Source organism: Tenrec ecaudatus, chromosome 10, assembly GCF_050624435.1.
Source record: "Tenrec ecaudatus isolate mTenEca1 chromosome 10, mTenEca1.hap1, whole genome shotgun sequence".
In the NCBI taxonomy this organism is placed as follows: Eukaryota; Metazoa; Chordata; class Mammalia; order Afrosoricida; family Tenrecidae; genus Tenrec; species Tenrec ecaudatus.
In genome coordinates, this window is record NC_134539.1 from 91,905,705 (window position 1) to 91,933,266 (window position 27,562).

The 27,562-nt window shown below is 37.8% G+C and overlaps 1 protein-coding gene and 1 non-coding gene across 5 annotated transcripts in view; both read left to right on the forward strand.

Moving 5' to 3' along the window:
- Positions 1 to 27,562, forward strand: part of NRG3 (neuregulin 3) — a 1,273,738-nt gene that overhangs the window by 858,685 nt on the left and 387,491 nt on the right. The gene's annotated exons all lie outside the window — the stretch shown is intronic.
- LOC142460631 (small nucleolar RNA SNORA17) lies at positions 26,815 to 26,946 on the forward strand. Its single transcript, XR_012786803.1, has one exon. It is a non-coding gene; the product is annotated as a small nucleolar RNA SNORA17 (small nucleolar RNA).

Sequence of the window (27,562 nt, forward strand, 5' to 3'; positions counted from 1 at the left end):
ATACCATACATTTTAGAGGTATAAATCAGAGTATTAAAAGCCTGGATAACACATTGAATTTGAACTTCTCTTGGTTTTCTCAATATAGTTTCATTTGGCCTCTAATATTCTCTTTTGTGCCATGATTTCTACTCTAGCTCACGTTTCTTGCCTCAGACCCTAGATACCTCTTTTTAAATAACTCTCTCTTCAGCAACGCAGAGACTCAAACCTGACTGAATTACAGAAGCTCCGCGATGCGCAGTCAGGATCATTTGCCCTGCCTTAGCTTAGTTGGATTCCACAGAGACGTATGCCCATGCTGTGGTTGTTGGGATGTTTCCCATTCCCCTGAGAAGGGGCAGTAGCAGTAGGACGGGCGAAACTACTGATGTGCTATGGGGAGAGGTTTTGTTACCTGTGGGGAACATTTTTTCAGGATTGCAATCTTATCATTGCTCATAAACTAGTTTCCTGATTTTAATAATCATCAACTATTAGCTATATATTTCCAAACTCCGTCCATACACATATGGAAAGCTGGAGAGGTGTGCCTTGACCATTTGTGCTTGATTATGAACCTAAAGCTTGCCTGTTACAACTCTCACCGGTGCCACTGTGAACAGAAGTCCTAGAGATTTGTTGTCACTGAAGTTGGAGTCCAGAATAATTCATGCAGCAGTTGTCCTTAGTAGCACATGGGTTCGCTCAGAGTGCGAATTGATGTGACAAGCTTTTTAGTTTTGCCTATTTGTTCTTTTGTCACAGTGAAAGCTATTATCTCAAAAGGAAATTAGACATCACTGAATTACTTGTAGTTTAAAAGCCTAAACAGTATAAATAAAACCAGAATTATCTCTTCCTCTTTTCTTCTACCCAAGTGATTCAGTCCTTCATCCGTAAGGTGATAGGACTGGACATGGTATGTATGCAGGCCGGCAGAGAGGAGAAGTGTGTTTTTTGTTCACAGCGGAATTCAGTTACAATTGAACCAGACAGAGCAGTTGGAGTGGGTGCAGAAGATGGCTGGTAACGAGTGGGATAACTAAAGAGGCGATGAAGGATCCACACATAGAAACAGCTTAGTGCAGAGTTTCAAGTGCAAACAGGGTGAAGCAAGCTCTGTGGGCAAGGTATGTGGCAGCAATAGATTAGATACATGAAGACAGCTCGATCAGTCATCAATCGGTTAGTGACATCTCTTATTTATTTTTTATAAATAAATCATTTTATTTGGACTCTTACAGATCTTATAACAATCCATGCTTCAATTGCCTCAAACACCTTTGGACATATGTTACCATCATCATTTTCAAAACATTTTCTTTCTAATTGAGCCCTTGATATTAGCTCCTCTTTTTCCCTTCCTTCCTCACTCCCCCACACCATGGACCCCTGATAAATGATCAGTTATTATCCATTTTTATCTTACTCTATCTGCTGTCACCCTTCGCACACATTTCTGTTGTTTGTCCCCCTGAGAGAGGGGAGGTGTTAATATGTTGATTGTTGTAGTTGGTATCCCTGTTTCCCCCACTTCACCCACCTGCTCCCTACCTTCATGGTATCACTACTCCCATTACTGTTCCTGAGGGGTTAATTTATCTTGGATACCACGCATTGAGGGCTCTTATATGTATACGTGTGCATACTCCTGTTTAGCCAGATTTGTAGGGAAAACTGGAATCATGATAGTTGGGGAGAGGAAGTCTTAAAGAACTAGAGGAATTTTTTTTCTATCAGTGATATGGTGCACCCTGAGGGAATGTCCAATTATCTACAAATGGGCTTTGGGTTTCTGTTCCGACCCCCATTATTTGCCTCAATATATTTGTATATTTGGTGTCTTCTGATGCCTGATCCCGTTGTCAGCTCATGATCACACAGGCTGGTGTGATTCTTCCATGTGGGCCTTGTTGCTTCCCTTCTACATAGTTGCTTGTTTAACTTCAAGCCTTTAAGACCCCAGGTGCTATTTATTTTAATAGACGGACACCATCAGCTTTCGTCACCACATTTGCTTATGCACACATTTTGACTTCAGCAATCGTGTTGGGAAGGTGAGCATCACAGAATGCCAGGTTCTTAGAACAAAGTGTTCTTGCCTTGGCGGAGTGCTTGAGTAGAGACTCAATGGAGTCTGCTACCTTAAGACTTAACATTTAAATATATGTACATAGACCTGTATCCATATTAATATATTCATATATTTACATATGTGCATGCCTATACTTGTTTCTCTTATAAATGTCTTTTGTGTCCGAGTTCTTTCTTCTATTTGTTTTTATTTTCTTCCTGTGCCACAGTCATGTCTGACCTTCATTTGCCTCTCTGTACTTTACCTTGGCTACATTTCACTTGCTGTATTTTGCTGTAGATTTTCCCAGTGTGATTCATTGTTTGATACCTTGACTGTTGCTTCCATGGGCATTGATTATGGTTCCAAACAAATAACAACCATGAAAACTTCAGAATGTCTTCCATTTCCAACGAAGTTTTACATTATTCCAGTTGTGAGGATTTTTCTTTTGTTTGTTGAGAAGTAGAACCTATGCTGAAGGTCGTAATCTTGAATTTCAATGTTTTTCAGCTCTCTAGACTTGCATATTTTTAGTTTGTGTGTGTGTATGCACAGGTACACATTTTTCACGAAATTTAAGTCTAATTAAGATCTTATGTATTTAATTTCTACTGAAAATATGTAATGTATCACCCTTCCCCATTGTTTGTAATCATGAGTATATGTTGAAGAAAGATCTAAAGAACTGAGAAACAGACAGCTGTAGCATAAGGAAGACTTAAAATGAAATATCAATCAGTTTCAATGTATGGACTTCACTTGAATCTGAGTACAACTTTGCAAAGAAAACTATAAACCCAATATTAAGATTATGATTATATAATGACAAAACTGAATAGATGTTTAATTATTTGAAGACCAATTTATTAGCTTCATGGGACATTGTATGTAGTGAGAGAAACAGTAATAGAGAGATTTGCCGTTCTGACATTAAATGATAGATGTTAGGTTATATATCAATAAAATTATATTTTGCTTTAAAATAACTGGAAAGGCAGACGAACACTGGCTATGAGCTAATCCCCATTACTGAATGACTGATTTTATATATAATAAATGTTAAGTACCAAAGCATTTATACATTCATGTACATTGTGATTATTCTCTATTATATCAATATAATATTTTAATAATTGTTTGCTAAAGTATCTCATGGCAAAATAATACTATGTTTTTCTCAGTAGCTTGGGAACAAGGATGAAGACCCCTAAACTATGTGAGATTAAAAAAAAATCTATTTATAACTTTTGTGTTCTGATATTGTTGCTATGACTTTGAACCAAGTTAGGGGACTTAATAGCCACAATAGTACTATTATATTTTCCAAAAAGTTTCTGACTTCAAGCTAACTGATTGTTAGTGGTATATAATTTTTCATTCGTTTTGAAATTACCCCAATTGCCACATTAAGGAAATCTTGGGCAAACTGTAATTCTTCAGCATGTTACTGGGCTTTTTCTTCTAGTTACATGTCATTCTGGATTAACTGTGTTTCTCTGAACTGTCTTTTGTTTGTGCTGTCTCATGTTGTTGTTCAGGTTTCAATTCCTATGTGCCTGATTCAACCAGTCACCACTCATGGGTTCACTGCCATGAAGCCCCTGCTCACTGATTGTGACCCTGTATTGTAAAGGTTAGAACGGCCCTGTGGCTTGTCAAGGTTGTCAATCTTCAAGGGAGAAGAAAACCTCATCTTTCTGTCACAGAACAGCTAGTGGTTTTGAATGTCTAACCTTGTGGTTAGCAGCTCAATTCATAACCATTTGCAAATGATCGCACAACTCTTCATAATATAATTGAACTATTAAATCATATGATATGTGAATGATAAGGCAACAAAACTATTTACAAAAGGGGAGGAAGCTGATTGAAAACCATGCCTATATTTGTGGCATATTTATTGGCTTTTACCAGCAATTAGTTTTTTGTACAATTCTGCTCAGTCTGTGTAATTAAAAGTGAGTCGTCACAGTGTTGACCATGGCAGCCTCCTGTCCTGTGTGTCAGAGGAGAACTGTACGCATAGGGTTTTCAATGGCTTGATTTTGGAAAGTAAATTCCTAGGCCTTTATGCTGAGGTGCTGTCTAGCCACAAACCGTCCAGTACAGACTTTTGAACCGCCCCAAGACTCCTCTGTAATTAATAACTTCCGTTCTTCTGTCTAATGAATTGGCTGTCAGCTCTCTAGGAGGTGACATCTAAGCTGGTTTAGGGCAAGAGAACTCAACACCCCTTTTACAAATTTCATGCAAAAATGGGTTCAACTGCCTACAAAACAGCTGGCTTCTTCAGCCTTTTCAGGTTCTCTAAAAGGGAATAAATTGTTTCCCTCGTTATTTCTCCCTCTATATACTTCCAAGTGTAGTGGTTATGTGTTGGCTGTGACCTACATGGTTGGTAGTTCAAAACCACCAGCAGTTCCATGGGACAAATACTGGGCTTTCTACTCACATAAAGAGTTGCAGTCCTGGAAAGCCACATGTGGTTCACTATGAGTCATCATTGACTTGATGGCAGCTAGTTTGGTTTTAGTTTTATACTTAGATGTGAATTTCTAAACTGTTTCCTAAATTAGATCTCACTGAGAACTTTGTAGATGTTAAATATCTGTTGACGTTACTGAATATTATAATTTATTATTGGGGGCTGATGTCTTTTATTTTCATTTCTTCTTTTTCTAGTGAGTCTCATTGAAGATACATTTTTAAAAAATGTAAAACCATAACTCTTACCAAGTAAAACACTTTTATTAATGCATGAAGGATGAAATTAGTGTGAACTTATGGCAAGTTCCAAGATAGATAAAACTGAAATTATACGCAAATAGAAACAAAACTGGCTTATTCTATAATGTGGCAGGAAGTCAGTTGAATCTTTACCAGATAAGATACACTTGGCATATTCACTGACGATAATTATTTTGACTTGCTTTAGTTATATACAATTTTAGAGCTTCTATAGAATCAGAATGAGATATCATAGAAATGTGTACTAAAAATAATACATAGCTTGTATTTGAAGCTCTTTTTTCTTTTTTTTTTCCTCCTGCAGATTCATAGTAGGGATTAAGGCATAGAATTAACTATCCAGGCTTAAGGGAGATTTCCCAGCTCCATTTCTTATTCAGGCTGACTCTGTTCATTGAAGTAGTGTGTGGACATGTTCCCCTTAGTCCCAAATAGCTTGCTTGAAAATGTCAGAAAAGATTACTGATGGTATGTCAAAGGATGTTGGCTTTTTTATATTGCAGCTGCGTGCGCTCATAATTTCCTCTACTTCCAAAAAATTCAAAAGTCTAGGAAGTATCAGGGCATCCTAAGAGAAAATCGTTAGAAGTATGTGATATCAGGTAACCTTAGAAGGGCTTTGTCAACAATCATTGAAAGATTTGTCCTCTAGAACTGGAGAAATGAGCCCACCCAAATTACTTTTTAACTATGGTATAGGGTCCCTTGCAGAATCTTTTGAAAAGTGTTGGAGTAATTGGTCAATGGAACCAAATGAAATGAGTCAGTGAATCTTCATTCCGGAATAGTTGATGAAGGCTCTTCTCTGAGTCTAATTGGGATGGAGCACTCTTTTTGGGTGCAATCCCCATCCGAATGGCCTCTTTTCCGGTGACTTGTTTCCACGGTATAGAAACTGGCCTATTTCCTCCAGTTCCTTTCTAGTGTTATTCATAACGAGCTGCTCAGAAATTATTGATCGGTGTGTTGACATCTTCTTTTTCAACCATCACAAACCTGCACAAACATTTCATTGTTGGTGCTATTTCCGTTTCATATTTCCAATACATAAACTGAGGGCAAAGCACAAATTTCAAGATATGTCAATATGCACTCCTGAGGGTCTTGCTCTTTTTCATTGAATCTCTACTTTCCCAAATATGATGTCCTTCTCCAGAGACTTCCGGGTAACATACGCAAAGTATGTGAGATGAAGTTCTAGCATTCTCACTTCTGAGAAACACTTCTGGCTGTTTTTCCTCCAATAGAGTTTTGTTTGCTTTTCTGGCAGTGTGTGGTGCAGTTGATATTCTTTGCCTACAGGATAATTCAAAGACATCAGTTCTTCCTGGGTCTTTGTTCATTTCTCAGCTTTTGTATATGAGGTGGAGATGGAACATGCCATGATTGGGGTTACGTCTCTAAGGTGGCATCTCTTTTTCTTAACACTTTAAAGATGTCTTCAGCAGCACATTTTCCCAATACAATTCATTGTTTATTATTATCATTGTTAGCTGCTATGGAAATTGATTGTGTAAATGCACAGGAGAGATTTGAGTAAAGCTTGTTGAAAAATTTCAGGCTGGGCAATGAAGTATATTTTATAATTGCAGCCCCTGAGTCTTAGCAGATTTTCAAATCTCCATTAATGGTGGTTATAGCAAATGGTTCTATCAGAGCTGAAACATATGTGTTCACTAAAATTAAAGGAAAATCACTGACAACTGTCAACATTTTCAGGAACGCGCAAGGGCCCTAAGGGGACAGTAAAGTATTACAAGATCGGTAGGTGAGGAGAAACAGAGGCAGTAAAATAAGACAGTGCTGGACTGAGCATCTGTGAAGACAGAGAAAATGTCTTTCTGAGGTGCTGTGGAGAAGATATCTCTGTTAACTTTAGAGTACCTATGTTTTGAACAAGAGTAGGAATATGCCTAGCTCAGTTAGTTCTCTGCAGGTCTGATTTCATGCCAATCCCATGGCTGTCTCGAGAGAATTCAGATTCTATGTCAGAAGTTGGACCTCATAGAATCTCTTGGGGAAGTAGTGCATACTCACAAAACAAATCAGAGGGGAAGCTTCTGTCCTGGATTATGTCCCATGTAAACAGACACACATGCACAAATACACTCACATCCTTTGAGTGGGGAAATATCTTCAAAGGATGTGAATTGCTGATATTAGATACCACTGTGAAATTTTGTCTTCTGAAAAGACACTGGAGCCTCCAAAAATTTCAGCTGTAAAGGCAGCCGCATAGAGTCGTTAAGTATGAGGACAGCTTCATTTGTGCGGTTTCAGAACATGTGCGATAGAACTACAAACACTTTTCCCCCCTGAGTTTCCTGGGGTGTCATTTGAGGGGAAAGTATAGCATGCTGACAGGCCAAACACGGCTCCCTTCCTTCCTAGGAGAAGATTGGAGGAGCTGTTTTGGATGAGAGTCTTTAAAATGCAGTTTATTATTCTCAAACATTTGCTCTCTCATTGCAGACTCTTTGGCAGGTAGTTAAGTTGTCATCCAAATTATTTAAAATAAAGAGGGGCTGTCTTCTCCCGACTCTGTAGTTTTCAGGCTATTGAATATAGCTTCATTTAATGTTCTAATGAAATGAGCAAGGTTGTAGGCTGACTAAATCTTTGACCCAAAAAGAGAAAGTGCAGCCCCATCCTGTGATAGGAAAAGAAAACAAATGACCACACACACACACGCACACACAAATATACAGATGTGATTGGGGTATGAAAATATAGCACTATTTTCAAATTGCCTTTGACTGGCTCTAAATATGATCTGGATGCCAGTTATACAGGAGTTAATAGATACTGTGAAACATGTCTATCATATTTCCCATCATATAGTCTCTAATCACAGTTCCATTTTTTGTTTTGGTTTTATTAGGTATGTATTTATTGATTCATGCATTTCAAGACTTTTTCCCTATTGATTATGAGATAAGTAAAAATTAATTCTTCTCCCACACAGTTCATATCTCATAAGGAAGCAGTAAAAAACTTTACATTAAAAAATAAACAGATATTAAATATAGACCTATGAAACAAAATTCCTTTACATAGGTGGTCAAGTGAGACTATCTTGGGTAGCTGAATTTTCAGATAACAAAGAATTTTTCCAATTAGTGAAAAACTGTATTTCTTTATAGCAGTGGTTCTCAACCTTCCTAATGCTGTGACCCTTTAATTCATTTCCCAATGTGGTAGTGACACCCGCCCAACCATAAAATTATTTTTATGCTACTGTTTGTACTGTTATGAATCAGAAAGCCTCTGTGAAAGGTTCATTCGACCCCCAAAGGGGTTGTGACCTGCAGGTTGACAACTGCTACTTTAAAGCATATATTATTGAGCAATTTCCAAAGTATTATAGAGCAAACAATCTTGTATTAAATCTAAAAACAATTGAGTGAAGGGAGTTGATTTCACTTAGAATGACTTACTTGCTTCAAATGTTACATAAAATACATTAGATAAAATAGATTTATTTACCTTTTGAAATGTAGAGCTGCCTCATTTCTTATAATAAAGTACAAATTAATCAAGGATTTAACTATCAGAAAAATAGAAAGAGCATGAATAATATTAGAACTTTTAAAATATTTTATTATAGTAGATAAGACATTTCTAAGGAAAAATACATAAATAAATACTGGTAAAATTACATTATATAAAATTTTAAAAATATTCATTAGTTAGTGCAAACCTAGAATTATCAGCATTAGAAGTAAGAGATAAACCTGAAGTCAGCATATTTGCAATACATGTGACAGAAAAATACTATATGCTAAGTATTGAGGCATCAGATGAACATTGGGCCTCTACTCAAGTACTCCTTCAATGCAAGAAAACTTTGTTTTAATAACCTGGCATTCTGTAACACTCACATTCCAAATATGATCTCTGAAGTCAAAATGGGTGCGTAAGCAAATGTGGTGAAGGAAGCTGATGGTGCCTGGCTATCAAAAGATATAGCATCTGGAGTCTTAAAGGCTTAATGTTAAATAAGCAACTATCTAGCAGGGAAGCAACAAAGCCCACATGAAAGAAGCACACCAGCCTGTGTGATCACAAGGTGTTGACAAGATCAGGTCTCAAGCATCAGAAGACCCAAAACACACAATCATATCGATGAGAACGAGGGGCATGGGAGTGGAGAGCCAAAGCCCATATGTAGACAACTGGACATCCCCACAGAAGGGTCACAAGGAAAGGATGAGCCAACCAGGATGCAATGTATCACCGATGAAGCACACACACAACATTTTTCTCTTTCTGTAATGCCTCCCCCAACCTCCAATATCATGGCCCCAGCTCCACGTTAGATATCCAGCTGGACTGGATTATGTACACTGGTACAGATAGAGATCTTGACACATGGAATCCAGAACCAGTAAAATTCTCAGGAAAAATAATGGGAGTAGCAATACCATGATGGTAGAGGAACAGTGGTGGGAGAAGGAGAAAGGGGGAACTGATCACAATGACTGACGTATCACCGTTTCCCCTAGGGGAGCAAACAACAGAATTCTGTGTGAATGGGAGACAGAAAACGGTGTAAGATAGGGTCACAAAGGTGGGAGGGTGTTTGGACGGAGGGTAAAAAGAAGAGTTGATACCAAGAGTTCAAGTAGAAAGATTATGTTTTGATAATGATGATGGCAACATATGCACAAATGTGCTTGATAAAATTGATATATGGATTATTATAAGACCTGTAAGCACCCTAATAAAATGATTATACATATATACTTTTGCAAATCAATAATCAAAATCACAAAAACCCAATAAGGAACTAAGTATATGAAAATCTTTTATCACAGACGATGCTTAGTCAAACAGATATACATAGTACTTGTATAACAACAATAAGGAATGGATTATAAGCCAATAAGACTCAATGGAAATATAATTTTAATTGAAAGATTTAAAACAATAATAGGGAAAGGAGAGAAAGAAAGAACATATGGAGAAAATAGAGAAAATAATATGATCATTGATTTATACCTAATCATATCATTAATCTTATAAAGTGTTTTTAAGTTAAAAACCTAGTAGTCACATGAACAAAAATTTACGTTGTATAAAAATGCTTTTAAATGCTACATATTGCAGACAAAATGATCCAATGGAACAATTTCAATCAAAATTGTTTTTACATTAAAAATTAGTCATGGAAATTTACTGTTGGTTATCTGAAAATATAAAAACACCTGATCATCTGAAAGGACAAAGAAAGAGGCATTTGACAAAATCCAGCATCCATGCCTGGTAAATACCTAGTAAAAATCTACACTTAGACCTAAAAACAAAGGTGTTTCTGGATAAATATCTAGATTGGAAAAGAAGAATTAAAAATATCTCTATTCACAGATATAATAATTATCTATGTAGAAAACCCAATGGAATATACAATTTTTAAAAATCACTAGAAACACTGTTTTGTAAGGTTGCAGGAGACAAGGAGAATTCACAAAATGGATTCACTGGCAACAGACATTGAGAAGTGGAATTTAAAAGGATTCCTCTTAAAAACTTCAAGAATATAACCTATTTAACAATATTTTATAGTAAGAATTTTAAAGGGAAGCAATACTACAGAGCTGTTTTATTTAGACTACTGTTGAATATTCCATATTTTATTTATGATGGGCAATGGTCATGGGGCCATCTACTTCTGTCTCTTCTCTCTGGTTGCCTTTATTGGCTGTTTGCACTGCTCCATGGCTTAGTTCTGCAGGATCCGCCACAGCTACTTCTGTAAGACTCTATTGACAACAAAGTCCTTGCTGCAATGATAAGATGATTTGGTTAGTTCCTCACTTGGCCATTCTTTTAGCATTGATAATGATTTCCTGACAACACTACAGCTAGTTTGAAGCTTTTTGGACCATAAGATGAAAATATAGTACTATTTTAGTGACTTGCTTTTCCTTTTGGACTGTCTAATTTTCAGGTTTGGTCAAATTCCAAATTTTCTCTGGAAACTCTAGTGGACAATAAAATTGCTTTTATAAATGTGATTTCAAATACTCATATAACTAACACTGTTAATAGCAGGCAAATTGCTTTGCTAGAATAAATTTCAGAGGCAATTTTGACTATCAAGTTTCTATTCATGATAGAATTTCAGTAACCCATTTTACATGTTAAATATTTAGTTCTCTGCTTAGGCTTTTTACACAATTAACTTTTAGGATCATAGTATTTTCCATTTATTTGGGTTCCATAAAAAAAAGCGATGACACTTTTTATCTTTCAATCTATTGATAAACTTTTCTTAACAATTTAAGTATTGTCCTAGAGGTGTCAATTTGTTGTATAAGGACAAATACTGGTTTGCAGTTTTCTTTGTTTTGAAAAGAAGGCTTTACTACCTTTTTAAAAATATATAGTTATATTGTCCCTCTTTGATTTTATCAAGTATTTACATCTATTTCCCCTAAATTATTTTTTAATCTTATGATTTTACATGAATTGAGTTGGCTTTAATATATATATATATATAGTGTGAAGTAAGGCTCTATTTTTTCCCAAATAATTTATTTAAACCTTAATCCCTTCTACAAATGCTTACTGGGAATATACTGTAGACCATATTGTGTGCTAATCACTGCAGGTTCCTACTTAACTATATATTCATTCTATTATGCATTAATTATTTATTGAGTTCATACTATATACTAGGAAGTGTTCTAGAATTACTTTTAAAATTATTAATGTCTTACCATCATTAAGGTATAATCTACTATGGGAAAGACACTCTCAAAATACATACCCATAAATATTATATATCATATCTGAGTAACTCACAATCTAATAAGCAGAATTACAACTGCTCAGTGGCAGAAGTCTTGGGGGATCATAATAGTGTGTATGCTTATTATGTATATATAGAGAAAAAATTACATTATAAAGATATTTATTATGTATGCAGGAAAAAGGAGATTGTAAATTTTTACCCTCTCAGAAATACTAAGGAGTTTCAATCTGTCATATATAATTTCCATGTGTTGGAATATACTCAATTGCAGGGGTTTATAATTAGGTAAAATATTAGAATACATGCATATATAGGGAAAGATAGAAATAGACCTATGGTTTTGGTTATTTTAATTATTAACCGATGATTTTTCCATTTTAGAATTATTATATGCTGTTATAATTATAATGACCTCTAATGGTTCAGTGGGTTAAGAATTGAGCTACTAAGCATACAGTCAATGGTTAGAAGGACAAGAAAGCAGTCTGATCCATAAGGGTTATAGCTTTGAGATCCAAAGGTTCTACTGTCCTGTAGGCTGCCTATGAGACAGAATCAACTCTAAGTAGTGGGTTGAGTTCTATGTATTAGGCACTCCATCATATGTGTAATATGTCTTTATGTAAAAGGTAACTTTCACACATTTGTGAAGAAAAATCCGTTACCTTTCAATTCCATTTATCCATGAACTTTTTGAAATCCCCGTGTGTGTGTGTGTGTGTGTGTGTGTGTGTGTGTTTTCTCACTTTTACTCACTAAGGCCCTAGGTAGGGATTGGCTGCATGGCAGTGCATTAAATTTGGGTAAAGCCTTATATTTTTTGATAATTAACTCCTCTGCAGGCACAAAAGCAGAGACCCAAGGAAGTTTATAAATGTCTTAGGAATTGGGTGCGGGTGGTGGGGACGGAGGAAGGGATCATAGTGGTAAAGTCAAAGTCTTGACACGGCATTAGGTCACACGACTAAATAATGGAAATGGAGTTCCTCAAATGTTAACCTTAAAGTCATCTAGACTTCACCAGACCAGGAACATCTCAAGAGGAAAGGTCATGTCTAATGTACGTGTACGTCCTTCGACCTTGGCACATATGCCTGGGGAAGTCCTGCAGCCATTCAATGAAAAAGTCAAGCACGGTTGCATCTGATTCAGCAGCCCCTAGTGCAATTCTCTTTGCTTTTAATTGTGCTCTGACAAATGAGTGTTTGAGAAGGGATGAGCCCCACAGATTATGAAACTGGCCCTGCGTACATATGTGTGTCTTTGGGTGTGTGTGGGCCTGAATATGGAAGGTATTCATTTAGTCTATTAGAAATACACAAAAGGTCTATAATGTGTGTAAGCATATATGTCTGTAAGGACTATAATTGTATATGTGCTGCATATATGCTTGAGTATCACTAAGGGATAGTTTTGTACGCACATATATATGTGATATGTACTCAGATGAGTATAAGTGATGCATGTATATACATGTTTGTAAAGAAAAGACTTTTAAATTTATATGCACATGTATATCCACCTATAAAAGACACAGTAGAATTGCTGATGTAGGGTCAATGAATAAATTTCTACCTGAGGCAAAACATAAGCACCAAATATTCACATGTACCGAGAAGCAATAACAGGTGCAACAAATAAGAGCATTGCAGAGAGTTCCTTGTGTCGTAAGTATCCCATCTTTAAGCTAACAAAGTCAGGTGTGTGGAAGTACCATCAGTGACCCCAGCTGGAGTTCCCTTATACTGCAGGCTGGGAAGGAGCCCTGCTGCCATACTGGTTGTGGGTTTGCCTGATAACCACAAGGTCAGCAGTTTGAAACAATCAGCCGCACGTCCAGAGAAAGACCGGACTTTCTCCAGAGACAGTTCTGCTCTGTCCTCCAGGGACATTGTGAACAAGAATCCACTCAAAGGCAGTGAGCATGGGCTGAGAGGCCTGACACACCCTTTCCTTGATGCTCTCATTAAAGCATGCTATTTAGAGTCTGGGAAGAGATCACAATCCAGATGTGTTTAATATTGCTGAAAACACTGATGCCATGTTTATTGTACCCGCATGGTCTCATTTCTAACATACTAGACTTGTGGTAGGTATATAACTGGCTGTCTGTCTTTTTAAATTAGTTTTTGATGTTACTTCCATGTGTGAATGCAAAAGACCACGTGAAAAAGTGTGGTCTGTGCCCTGCTGTCTGTTTGCCCATCAGATCTCTCTGCTGTAGGAAACCTTCAAAGCCAACCAGCAGGCTATCAGTGTGTTATCATGAGCATGCAGGAGCCAGCTTACGGATTATGTATGTACTGATAGCAGGTATTGGGCATGGTGGTAGCACTGGCGGACTTCAGGACGTGCAGACTGCACAGGTGACACTGTCAGGCAGGTGGCACAAAAATGACTGTCTAATTGAATCTCTGCAGTGTTTTAACAGAAATCAATTATTTTTAATAAAGTGTTCCTGTAGTTATAACAATAAAGATATTTTGTAAGTCTGACTTCCACGTGTCTATGTATCTATACGACTACAATTCTATGCCATAGGATCTTTGTGAACATCCTAACCTTCTCTGCTAAGACCTGGCATTATTACTCCAATAATTACAATATCGCTTCAAATCATATTGTTTTGTTTGCACACACTATAAGTAAGTTCTTATCATTTTCATTGTTTTTCCAGTCCCTGATTTTGTCAAATTTTATGGGGTTTTACCTACACTATCTTGTAACCTTTTGAGAATGAAATCCTTTTAAAGGCAAAGAATAATCATTTTAAATGTCTTCTGCTCATTTACTAATGATGTAACAAATAATATGGTAATTCAATGTAGATAGACTACAAAACAGCTTTGTTTTTAATATTCATAGAATCTAAGAAACTGATTCAAACACTTTTCAATATTATTTGCCATGTATTATTCTATGCTTAAAATAAAAATGACTAAGGAGGTAGATGGGCACCACAGGCTCTTTCGAACCTCATGGCTTTCCCTATGTAACATGTGCTTCAATCCTCAAGGCTACTGGATTGTCACTACTAGATCTACAATCCTGCAGGCTAAGTTCCATGTATAAAGAAGTCGTGAGATGGGATGATAAAAAAACATTTCTTGAAGCTCCATTTTGTGGCTTCAAACTATTGTTTCTGACATGTATTCATTGTCAGTTCAAATAAAAAATAAAGTCCCCTTAGTAAATAAGAAGAGGGAATGGGTATTGAATCGGTAAAAAAACCTCTCAAAATCTCTTGCATCATTTCTATCACCAAGGCCATAGCCCACCAATCCCTCGTCTTCTTTTCCAGCAGTTGCATCCCAAACACCAGTAATTATCATTTCACTTTAATTGCATGTTGGAACAATTTCAAATTGCAGAAGTTAATATAAGTTTTCACTTTCTTCATCATTAACTTTGGTGGTTGGTGCATAAATTTGAATAATAGTGTATTAAATCAACTTCTTGTATGAAAATAGACAGTATTCTATCACTGAAACATCACGCTTGCTATGTTTGTAATCATCACGATAATTCTTGCTATGATCTTTTTGACAATAAATGTCCTTCCTCTTTATTATTCCTTGCATGTGGTTGTCTGATTCAAAATGGCCCAACAAGTTCATTTCAACTCACTAATGCCTAGGATCTCAATCTTTATTCTTTCCATTTCATTTTTAATGACTTTACTTTTCCTACATTCATACTTCTTACATTCCGCATACTATTTATTCATGAATGTTTCCAGCTATCTCTTCTCATTGGAGTTGTGCTCCATCAGCAAACGAAGGTCCTGATACCTTGCTTCCTTCCTCCACATCATTATACATGACAATAACTTGAAAAAGCAGCTTTCCCCCACTAGTATTTTGAGTGCCTTCTAACATGAAGTGCTCATCTTCCAACACTCTGCTGTGCTTTGAGATGTTCAGTAGCTAACTTTCCAGAAGGGGTCTATCTATCCCTTTTCCCTAATATGTTGTAACCTGTAAACTCCTCTGAAATGTATTCACTCTGGATGACTCTGCTGGTATTCAAAATACTGGAGTCAAAACTTCCAACATCAGCAACATCCAATACAGTCAAGATGCTTTAGACAGCCATTGGCAACGGGGATACACATACTAAGCTTTTCATACTCCAACTCTATCTGTACTTTGAAAAATCAACCACAAGATCTATTTCCTGTGATAGGAAATGTGCCCAAGCCAACTGACCTGCTAGGGCCCTGAACTCTGCTGAATGTAAATTTTCATTGGAATCTTGGTTAAATTTGTTGAACACCTGATAGTCACCTATAACTTATCCACTGCCTAGTGCTGCTGTCTTAGTCTGGGTACATTAGCGAAACAAATCTATAGAAACTCATCTGTGCAAGAGAGAGTTTTATATAAAGGGTAAGTTCACATCATGCAAACATCCCAACCCAGTGCTGCCCAAGCCCACAAGTCCAACATTAACCCATATGTCCGACACCAATCCACAAAGTCCTCCTCCAGCTCACAAAACACACACATTGATGCCGACTGCAGGAGAAAAGCCAAATTAGTGAACGTGTAAACATCTCAGCACTGGCAGGGGTCTCCACAGGGCTCCTCCAGCACCCAGGGCTGCATCGGGGTAGGTCCATGTGGCTTCTCCTAAGGGATGTCTTGCAGGAAGTGAGCCTTGCCAGCTGGAGCAGGGAACTGGCTAAGGCAGCTGCACCCTGGTCTGACCATCACAAACCAAGAGACCCGAGAACTAGAAAGGTGAGGCTCACCGAGTCATTTATTGCTCTGCCCTTCAATTAACCCCCAATCTGTCTATCGGCCAGGTTGGCACAATAAACTACCTCAGCTGTTATGCTGAGTGTCTGCATGCTGAACCAAACTCAGCATAAGGCTTTCAGTTTCAGGTTGGTATGTTCTGATATCCATGTGTACACACTTTTCCTCATAATTCCAAAAGATGTGTTTGTTATTTTTTCTAGTAATTGCTTTAAATTATAAGTTGCTTATCATTCCTCTTTGCTCCACCTCCTCTTCTTCAGTTATTTTCATCAAGTTCTTTTTAGCACGTGCTGATTTTTTTAAATTCTCCAAGTAAGTCTAGTGAGCTGTGAAATATTTGATACTTACTCCTAAACTTATTTATTTTAAACATGCTTTTATCAATTAGTAACAATTTTCCAGTGAAATTTTTCTTTTGATTACTAAAAAAAGGACATCTACTAATTAATGAAAGGATGATTAGTTTCATCCAGATTAAATATTTCTGGGAATGTTTCCTATCTCATTTGATGTAAGTGATTTAAAATGAACACATTTATAGCAAAGTTGAACATCTCAGGAATTAATCCTAGTGATAAGGAAGATGATGATTAAATTAACATTCACAGATGGATGGTTTTTCAGGGGGTCCATGACTTCTAGGATATAATACAGTATCTTATATAGCTTCCTCAGATTCTTAATCAAGTACACTTTAAACACAATTACCATCACCCTCCACCCCACAGTTTGAACTTCTGAATCTACTTTTACTACTGTCACCAAATGGTTGTATTAGGAAGGCCAAAAGTTAGAGCCAACAGAACCAAGACTTGCGTTGAAGGATATCTGGGACAACTGGACCAGATTTCACCTTCCGATTTTCTGAAACATCACTGAATATTCAAGGCATTAGTATCTTTTATTTATTTTATTAGTCCTCTAAAACTCTTAATCCATATTTTCCAACTGATCACTCTGGACAAAATTCCTTCCCTTGGTAGGTAAAGTTGCAGGTCAACTTGTCTAGACTAAAGATTCTTAATGATTTGGCAGGCATTATCAAATCATCTTTCATACTTGGCTCTCATGTGAGCAGCTGATCATTTAAGAGGGGTTTCCATTAGGAATTTGGCCTATTTCCAGTATATAGATAGATGTTCTTACAAAGCTTGATCTGTTTCTCCACTCTGTTCTGCCTCACGTCACCTGGCCTCCAAAGTCAGGCAGAGGTCTGCTTTCTGACCTGCAGATTTTAGATGTATCAAACCTCCCCAACTTATGAGCCCTCAGAAGTTTCTAGCCTGCCCATGGCCTGAATATTTTGTGTTCTTCAGATGCTCCAAACACATGGCCTCTTGTCTGACCCCTGGATTTAAACTGTGCCCACAATTGCCTCAGTTGTTTCCCTGAAGTAAATCAGCAGTCTCCCTTCTCTCTCTCTCTCTCTCTCTCTCTCTCTCTCTCTCTCTATATATATATATATATATATATACACATATATATGTATATAACGAGAAAAATTATATATATAATTTAAAATATATGTATATTTTAAAATTATATGTGAAATTTTGACATCGGTTTAGCAAACACTCTACTTTTCCTATTTTGACATTTTTCTGTTTGCTCCAAACCGTCACTAAAATTTGACTGTCCTTTGTTCTAACTCTTCCAGGAAGATGACATATTTCTATTAGTAATCATGCATCTTAGGGAATAAAAGGGGGTTTAATATCCCTCTTTTGTCCTCAAGTACATATCAAAGCATTTAATTTTCATGTATTTAAAAATATATTATTTTTGACGCAAATTATTTCACCACTAATCTTCTCTTGATTATGGTCATCTATAATGTTTTAATAACCCTCTTTAATTCAAATGCTAGCATAAGTCCGGCTCAACACCTTGATGGCCTCATGCCTAATAACATTTTCCTCTCTCATCTCTTCTAGACCTTCTGGAATTATGCTTTGAAGTAGAATTGTTACCTCTGAACTAGTTCACTTGGTCTCCTCTCAGGAAAAAGAAATGCTTAACTCTTCCTGACATGCTCTTTCAATGATAGCTATTCGATTCCCTTTTAAGTATGCCCATACACTTCTTGCTCCCTAGATTCCTCCGTTTAGAGTCTAGTCCAGTAACTATAATTTTTTTCTTTAATGCTTAGAATCATTGGACTGTCAATTGATAAACTCCCACCCTCTTCCACTTGGCACAATATTAAGAATATATGGTGCTTATGTCACTTTATATCTCAATAGGATTTTACACTGTTGGAAGAACCCTCGCTCTCTGTTGAAGTATTGTCAGCCTCTTCTTCCTCTTCCCAACATGATCTATAATATTAGACTTTGCTAACTTTCTTCTACATCTGTGGCTACTTTGTAGTTGCTTTTATTTACACTTTCACCCCTTAACCTCCCAGATCCAATTATTTAGTTATTTTGCATTTTCTTCTTTGCTGATATTACATGTAGAAGACTTAAAATGTTTACCTATAGCTCAAAATTAACCTAGAAATGCTAGACGTTTATAATTGTTTTCTTTGGTCCTTTCAGTGGCACATTGAATTTAACATGTACAAAACTGATACCCCTGCCCCACTTAAACCCGTTTCTTTCCAAATGTTCCCCTCTCGAGGTAAAAGTCTTCTCCGACCAAGTCCCGGAGGCTAAAAACCCAGGTTTCCACTGCATATTAGTCTTCCCTGCCTTTTGCCACTTCAAAATGCAAAGTTCTGTCTCCTAGATAATCGGCTTACTTCATTTAATTTCTAGCATAATAGTCAAAGTTATCATAAGTAATTTTGTGAAGTGAGCTGGACAATTTCTAGTATAGATTTTCCTGTATATTATTATTTTAATTATCTCTCTGTTGTAGCTAGGATCCTTTATAAATGGTGTCTCTGTTGCAGATCTTAGACTTCCGCCATTTTTTTCTCCACCCTTAGAACTCAGGAGGATCTGCTTTTGATGCGCGTGTTGTTCCAGAAGTGAATTGTGTCACATCTCCTTATTTTCCTTTCTCTAGCCACATGACCTGGAAAGCCGGGGGGTGGGGTGGTGGTGGTTCCTATACCCATGTAGGCCTTGACAGTCTCAGGAAGCCACAGGATCTACCCTGACCTGTAGGTCACTATGACTCAGAATCGACTCAATGGCACTAACCTTAATTTGGCTTGGAGTCACATCATCATGCTTTATTTTACATGGATATTACAATTAATGTATGTAGTACTGAATAATACATGATATAAAATGTGTAGTCAGTTCAGTGGTGTCTTACAGGTTATATGTAGCTGTGATGTTTAAAGCAACACCTGTACCACTCTCAGGAGGTTTGGCAGCACTTGATTTAAGTTAACTGTAGAATCCTGTGCACCTCACTCTAGTCCACAGAGAAGCAGCCTTGTATCTGTTGTGGATCTCCGCTCCAAGCTCCACAGGCGTATGGAAATGTAGGATTCCTGTCTGTGCGTTTAGGAGCAGTCAAAGCATGCCATGAGGTGCAAAGTATGTTTGCTGATTCCCATGTTCAAACTTTCCCTACATGGAACAGAGACATGTTAGTGTTTCTCAAAAGGTACGCCACACATCATGCAAAAAAACAACAACGATATAAGTGTGTGTATGTATGTGTATATATGTGTATATGTATATGTATATATATACCATATTAAATGAAGGGGGAAATGCAGAGTGGAGACCCAAGGCCCAAGTGTCGGCCAATGGAGATCCCCTCATAGAGGCGTTTAGGAGAGGAGATGGGTCAGTCAGGGTGCGAGGTAGTACCGATGAAGAACACAGCTTTCCCCCAGATCCTGGATGCTTCCTCCCCCCAACTACCATGATCCAAATTCTACCTTGCAGGCCTGGATAGGACAGAGGCTGGTACATATGAGGGCTGGAGGTACAGGGAATCCAGGGTGGATAATACCTTCAGGACCAAGGGTGTGAGGGACGATCCTGGGAGAGTGGAGGGTGAGTGGGTTGGAAAGGGGGAACTGATTACAAGGATCCACATGTGACCTCTTCCCTGGGAGAGGGACAGCAGAGAAGTGGGGAAGGGAGACTCCGGATAGGGCAAGATATGACAAAATAACGAGGTATAAATTACCAAGGGCACATGAGGGACGGGGGAGCGGGGAAGGAGGGGAAAAAAAAAAGAGGACCTGATGCAAGGGGCTTAAGTGGAGAGCAAATGCCTTGAGAATGATTGGGGCAGGGAATGTATGGATGTGCTTTATACAATTGATGTATGTATATGTATGGACTGTGATAAGAATTGTATGAGCCCCTAATAAATTGTTAAAATTATTAAATAAAAAAAAAGGTATGCCACAGATCTTAGCACTATGATGGTTTTGAGTGCAAACACTGCCAGGAAGTGTCATTATATATCCATGGTATAGCAGGGGAGTGGGGTCTTCACCCAGTGGGCTTGGCCTCCGACAGCTGATTTTTAAGTTCCATTCCAGCAATGCCTTCAATTTCTCCCAGTGCCCAAGGATTATAACTAGCTTTTTAACATCATTCCAAAAAAGCTTTAAAACTAAAACAAAACAAAACACAACGCTTTGAAACTAAGCACCATATAGTAGACGAGAGTTTTCTTGGTCCCACTGATAGATGCGAGAGAATCTCATGAACCAGGAGAAGTGGACCAAGTCTTTGCACCCAATACAGATGCAGAGAAAAGTATTGATGCTCCATCTGAAGCTCATTCACAAAGCAAGTGCTGAGGGCTTTTCATCTGCCAGATGATCTTAAAGCCTCTGGTGACGGAATAGTGGTCAATATAAAATTATACTCTCAAAAATAGAGGGCAAGAAATGTGAATTTGGAAACAGTATCTGAGATATATATATATATTTATATATATATATATATATTTGATATGTGCATGCAGTTTAGCATCAAGGACTCTAAATTAGAAGGACATGTATTTCAGGGTGAGCTCGGTAACACCATCTGTGGACTCTTGTTCAAATGAGTATAATGTCCAAGAAATCAATCAGAAATATTCTTTTTTTTTTCATAATTTACTTCCTTACCACTTCACTGTCAGTGCATTGCTGTGGCAACATCCAAGGGTGTTGTTATTAGAATCAACAATTGTTTCTTGTTTTATCCAAATGCTTACATGTTACAAGTTGAAAGTCCATAATAATATACCTATTGAAGATCAATTATTGAGACTTGGTATTGAACCAGTAATGAAAATGAATGGTAAAATGCTTTATAGTTTAAAATTTGATATAATCAGCCATGTATGATGATGATATACTGATAATAATGATTATAATGGTGATAATAATAACAACAATAATATAGTAATATGAACAAATTGGCTGTGAAAATGAGATATTTGGAAACCAGTCCCAATATTAAATGACATTTACTTTGGGAAACTGTACGGTTCTCTAACCATAATGGTTTTTTGTTAGTTGAATAAAGAATGAACTTTTGGTAGTTTATTTTTTGGATATTCAATTTAATTTACTACCTAGACACTTCCCAATTATGTTTTATTTGCTCGCTAACTCCCTGGCAATTTGCAGTGGTGAGTTTTTATATGACTGCTGTAAGACAAATCACAAGGCTTAGGATGGCTTTCCATCGGCAGAAATGGCCTCTCAGAGACTCATTCATCCAAACATGAACTGAAAATGAAAGGAGTGGTTTGTTTTCTTGTTCTTTTTGAGTTCAGGGAATAAAGGGAGATGTTTCCACTTAAAGCTGACTAATATTCACTTTTTCTATAAACTTACAAGACTTCACTTTAAATGGATATTGTGTTAGTCTGGGTCGACTACAGAAACAAATCCAGGAGACTGGTATGTACGTAAGAGAGAGCTTCATATCAAAGAGTAAGTGTGTATTAAGAAAATATCCCAGCCCAGTCCAGATCAAGTCCCTAACTCTAATTTTAGCCCATATGCCTGGTACCAGTCTATAAATTCCTTTTTAGACTCATGCAGCCATGCAAGGATGCTGAATGCAGGAAGATCACAGGCCAGCAGGAGGAAAGTCTTGTGGATCCAGTGGTGGTGACAGCATCTCAGCACTGGCGTGGGTCTCCATGTGGCTCCTCCTACTCCAGGGCTCAGACTCTATAAGCATAGCTCCATGTGGCTTGTCATCAGGAATACGAAGCAGAGAGTCTGGATCTGGCCTCCAGAGAGCAATATATCTCTTTCGTGCCTAATTTGGGATCATCAAGCTGTGACCTGTTTGACAGGGTAAACTTAACCCTTTGATCCTAATAATCTCAAATTGAGAACAGATTATGTAAAGACCACATATATATTTATTTCCTAAATGGATCAAATCCCTTTATCACTTATTCTACATAATTAAAAATATTTCTCTATTTCTTTGTCTTTAGTTTATACATGTATGCCTATGTGGGACATTTCTATCCAAATATGTCTCAAAAATAAATCTTTAAGTTTCACAGACTTTACCCTAACACCCTCAACACAAATATATATGGAGTGTAAACACAAACACATATATAATCATATACATACATATGCATGCACAAATCTTTATGATAAAGAGAAACGTACCACATATAATAAATATACGCACACCATTAACCCTCAGATTGAATAGCAATTTTCAGACAGCTAGTAATACTTGACATTATTAATTATTCAAGTATTTGCTGCTATCCAGGAATTTTCCTTGGTTGGATGCACAATCAATGATCAAGGAAAGTAGACAATAGATCAAAAGACAAATTGCATTAGATAAATCTGTTGCACAAGACTAGTGTTGAAAAGCAGGGATGTTACTTTGAGGACTAAGATGTGCCTGCCCAGAGCAATGGTATTTTCTATTGCCTAATATGCATGTGAAAGTTGGATCTTGAATAACGACTGAAGAAGAATCAATGCGTTTGATTAGTGGTACTGGAGAAGAATATTCAAAGTGTCATGAACTGCCAAAAGCGTAATGCCATTGCAACCAATGCCATCATCAATGCCATCAATGCCATGCTGCTGTTAGGAAATGGTCAACGGCGTAGCTCAGATTTTGGTGCAGAGTACCTTCGGTTTCAGTCAGCGCCCACACCTTTAATATCCGCTCCTTCAAATGTTTGCATTTGTAAGTTGATTTCTAAAATGAAATGAAAGGGAAACTTAAGATCAGAGGACGCTGACTACTGGACGGGGATTCACTGTGGATCCTGAAGTGTATACAATTTAAGCAGCCTCTTAAAATAATACAAATTGGTAAACAGAAAAAAACAAATTATTTAAGACTCTGAAGATGTCCCTTTTCGGGTTTTGAGCTAGAAAATAGAGTGAAAAGTACTTCGATAAGCAATTTCTTGATTGCAACAGTTTCTTAGCTTTTCCTTCTTTTGAACACTCTGTCTAGCTCACAGTCTTCTAGCATCCTTCCTTCAGTGTGGGGGACTAGCCTCCCCACAATCGAATGGGTCTAAGGGACAGTTGTGTAATTGGGGGATAAATTAAAGAGACATCAGAGAAAATAAAGCATGCAAGGACTCACTTCTCAGTCATGACATCAGGAGCCAGGTCTGAGCAGAGAGAGCAGAGCATAATGTAATCCCAACAGTTTATATAATATTAGTCACACAGGCCACGGTAAGCACATACGTAACAGGAAGGGGTTGTACAATCGGTATACACATAACAGGAGGGGGAGGAGCTATGGAGGTACATACCGCAACAATGGGTTTACTAGAGGCATACATGTGACAGGAAGACACAGCATGGCAAGATGGCTGGGCTGTCGAATTAAGATGGCAACCTAACCTGGGTTGTCTGAATTGGCTTTACTTTAGGTGTCTGAGCTCTCCTCCAGGGGAACAATCCATTATCCTTTTCAGAAGGGAGTGGGTCCTACTTAAAGGCAGGGAGGGCACATGGTCTGATTGCCTTTGATGGCAGATAACTTCAAATAGACTTTAAGCAATTGACCTCCAAGTATATAGTCAGTGAGCATGCGTTTGCAAACAACACCTTAAATTTGGCATTATTATGCGGGACGTCATGGGGAATCACTTTTATTTACTCACTTTCACTTGTGAGTGTGGTGCATCTCCAACCCACACACATGAAGGTTTCCCCCAAGGGATCATTGGCTTCCCATACTCCTTAAAGTATGACTGTTAAGAGTTTGCCCACATACAGTCTCTTTCCTGTTCTGCTTCCTACATTTCAGGAAACAAGCAAGAGAGGGACCTTAAAGATTTAGTTCTATTAACTGCATGGTTAACCCACCTCCCATCTGAAAGATGCTGACAAGGAGACAGGTAGTGACAGAGTCTGGGCCTTCCAGTCCCACCACTCTTAAATGTGCAAGTCTGGCTCCTTTCACATCCATGGACTGGCACCTCCTGCGACCCCTTGCAGGAGTCCCTGCAGGGTAACAGTTAAAGCTCTAAGCTACTTGTCAAATGCCTAGCAGTGAGAGCCTACTCAGATCTGTCTGAGAAGACAGGCCTGGAGATCCTTTTCCCAAAATTAGTCATTGAAAACCCTCTGAGAAAAGCAGAGCAAAATAGAATTTTAAGTAATTACAAGCTATGCACCCTCACAACTATTGTAGATTGAAAACATAACTTTAATAAAGATTATATTCTCAGATCGTGGGTTGGGGGATGAAAAGGAAAATCAGACAAAGTAAGAGGTAGCATACAGACCAGGGGAGATTGATGGAGTATCTTCATTGCCAAATATAGCATCATCGTCTTGAAGAAGCAGCCACCAGTGTGTTATGTGCAGTCAGAGCTGCCTTTTCAAGCTGTCTGGCATAAGTAAGGGTTTTCTGCTATATGATAGGCTTGGATCCTTGTACGACCCAGGAAGAAGTGGGGTGCAGTGCTCCCTGTGGTGTGGAAATTGTAAAGTACCAGGCTCCGGTGACATCTCTGTTGGAGAGGCCTGAGCACACCAATTAAAGAGCACCTTGGTGAACCATATGTCTGAGACTGTGTGAGTCCTGACTTGAAGTCATGTGTGAAGGACTTTGTGAACAGCCAGTCCCTGGTGAATGCAGATGGAGCCCTGACGGCTGAGCAAGCAGGCCAAAGAAATGGGCTGTGAGACACTTCAGCCCCAGGCCATGTGGAGCCCAGGAGGAACATCGCATGAAGCACAATCCAGGTCAGACGTCGCAAGCAGACAGGCACAGGAAACAGAAACTGAAGAGGTAAATATGGAATCGAGTAACTGGGCAGGTAGAGTGTGAGGCTGAGTCCTTGAACAAAACAAAAATATCCAGAAAGAGATAAAAATACAGTAAAAATGGATACTGAAAGTGAAACATTACAACACCAGAAATGAATGACCTTCTACAATGTTTTAGGAGTAGATGTGAATTGGGAGCAAAAAGAATGAGTGAACTCATAGATCAGGCAAGATTATTGAAATTATTGAGATATTGAAATTGGAGTCTAAGCAGTGACCGAAAATAAAGAATGAAAAATGAAAAGAAACTTTAAGGGAGCTATGGCACATTGCGAAGCAAAATATACACATCCTTGTAGTTCCAGTAGGGAAAGAAATAGAGAAATGTACAGAAAATTTTATATAATAAACAATTTATAGAAATTCCCCAATCATCGTGAAAGACAACATTACCCAAGCTGCTCAACAAACTCCTAGTAAGACAAATATAAATAGAGCTTTACTAAGACATATTACAACCACACTCTCAAGAAATAACGTGTTCTTAATCAATAGAACAACTAGAAAAATAATGCCACCAAAAGAACTGGAAAGCATGAACAAACACCACGTCCCAACTACACCTGGCAGACGTACAGCAGATACTCCATTCAGTAACAGCAAACTAGATATTCGTCTCAGGACACATGCAAAGAGAATTCCGCAAAATAGTAAAATACATGGCTAATGTCTTGTTCCACGTACAAAGACTGAGCGCTTTCTCGGGTTCCTCATCAGGAACGTGACAGGAATGCCCACTATAATCATTGCTATTCAATAGCCTTATGGAAGTTTTAACTAGAGCCATTGCATTAGTGGGGAAACACAAATTAAGAAACATCCCTTTTTTACAGATCACATGCATAGAAAATTGTAAAAAGTCCATTTGAAAGTTATTAGAACTAGTAAGTGAATTCAGCACAGTGGCAGAGTACAAGATCAACACAGAAAGTATATACATGTGAAATATAAGAAGAAAATGAGATAAATACCACCATTTACAATAGAATGTGCGAAATAATGAGAATAGTACAGACAGACCTAACTTCAAGAGGAAGAAGTGAACCAAGACCGTCCCAAGGCTGATCTCTATGAGATGTAGGTAAAACACACCTCTAATCTTCCAAAGATGTTTTGGGGGGTCAGGAATGTCCCTGGATTTCTGGCTTGAGGACTACATATGGCTAGTAAGATCCCTGGGACTAGACACAATGAGCGCAGCCCATGAATTGGGAGGTATAGAGGTTGTAGATTATGAGATGAGACATTATTTACTTTAAATCATCTTTAAAATTTCTCAACTGCCCCTAGAGGTGTTGCAGCGTGGCCACCCTGTCACAGCTGTGTCATTAGAGGGCAGAGAGAAGAGGGGCTATGTCTAGGCTCAGGGGTCTGACGTGAACCACCTGAGGATGACTGCTAGCCCCACAGTCCTATTGAAAAAAGAGAAAAAAATTAAAAAAAATAAAAAGTAAAAAATAAAAAATTTTCAAAAGTTGAGTTTTAGTTGGTGCCATAACATGCAGGTTAAGAACTATGCACTGCAGGGTTAAATTTGAAGCTCAATGGAGTGACCTAGTAGTAGGAAGTACCACTGTGTGAGTAATCTTGAAGGAAATCATTTAAATCAAAGGCATGAATCTGCATGGTGAGAGAGAAAATATAGTGCCAAAGAGGAAACAGCCTAGCACTCAAAATTAATTCTAGAGACTTCAATAATAACGAGATATATGATTAGTATGGCTCATAAAAAGATTATCCAAGATATTCTGGTTGTCACTGAGAGGTAGGTAAACTGAGGCACAGGGAGACAGACAAAGATAACTGAAAGGACAAAGGGAGAGCAGAAACAGAAATAGCTTTATCAGAGGGGAGCTCCCGGGTGAAGCCCCATGGTCAAGCAAGTAGTCCAATGGAATCCCAGGCTTTGCCCAGTGTCTGAAGTTTTTTTTTTTTTAAATCCTTTTATTAGGGGCTCATACAACTCTTATCACAATTCATACATACATGAATTTTGTAAAACAAATTTTTACATTCACTGCCCTCGT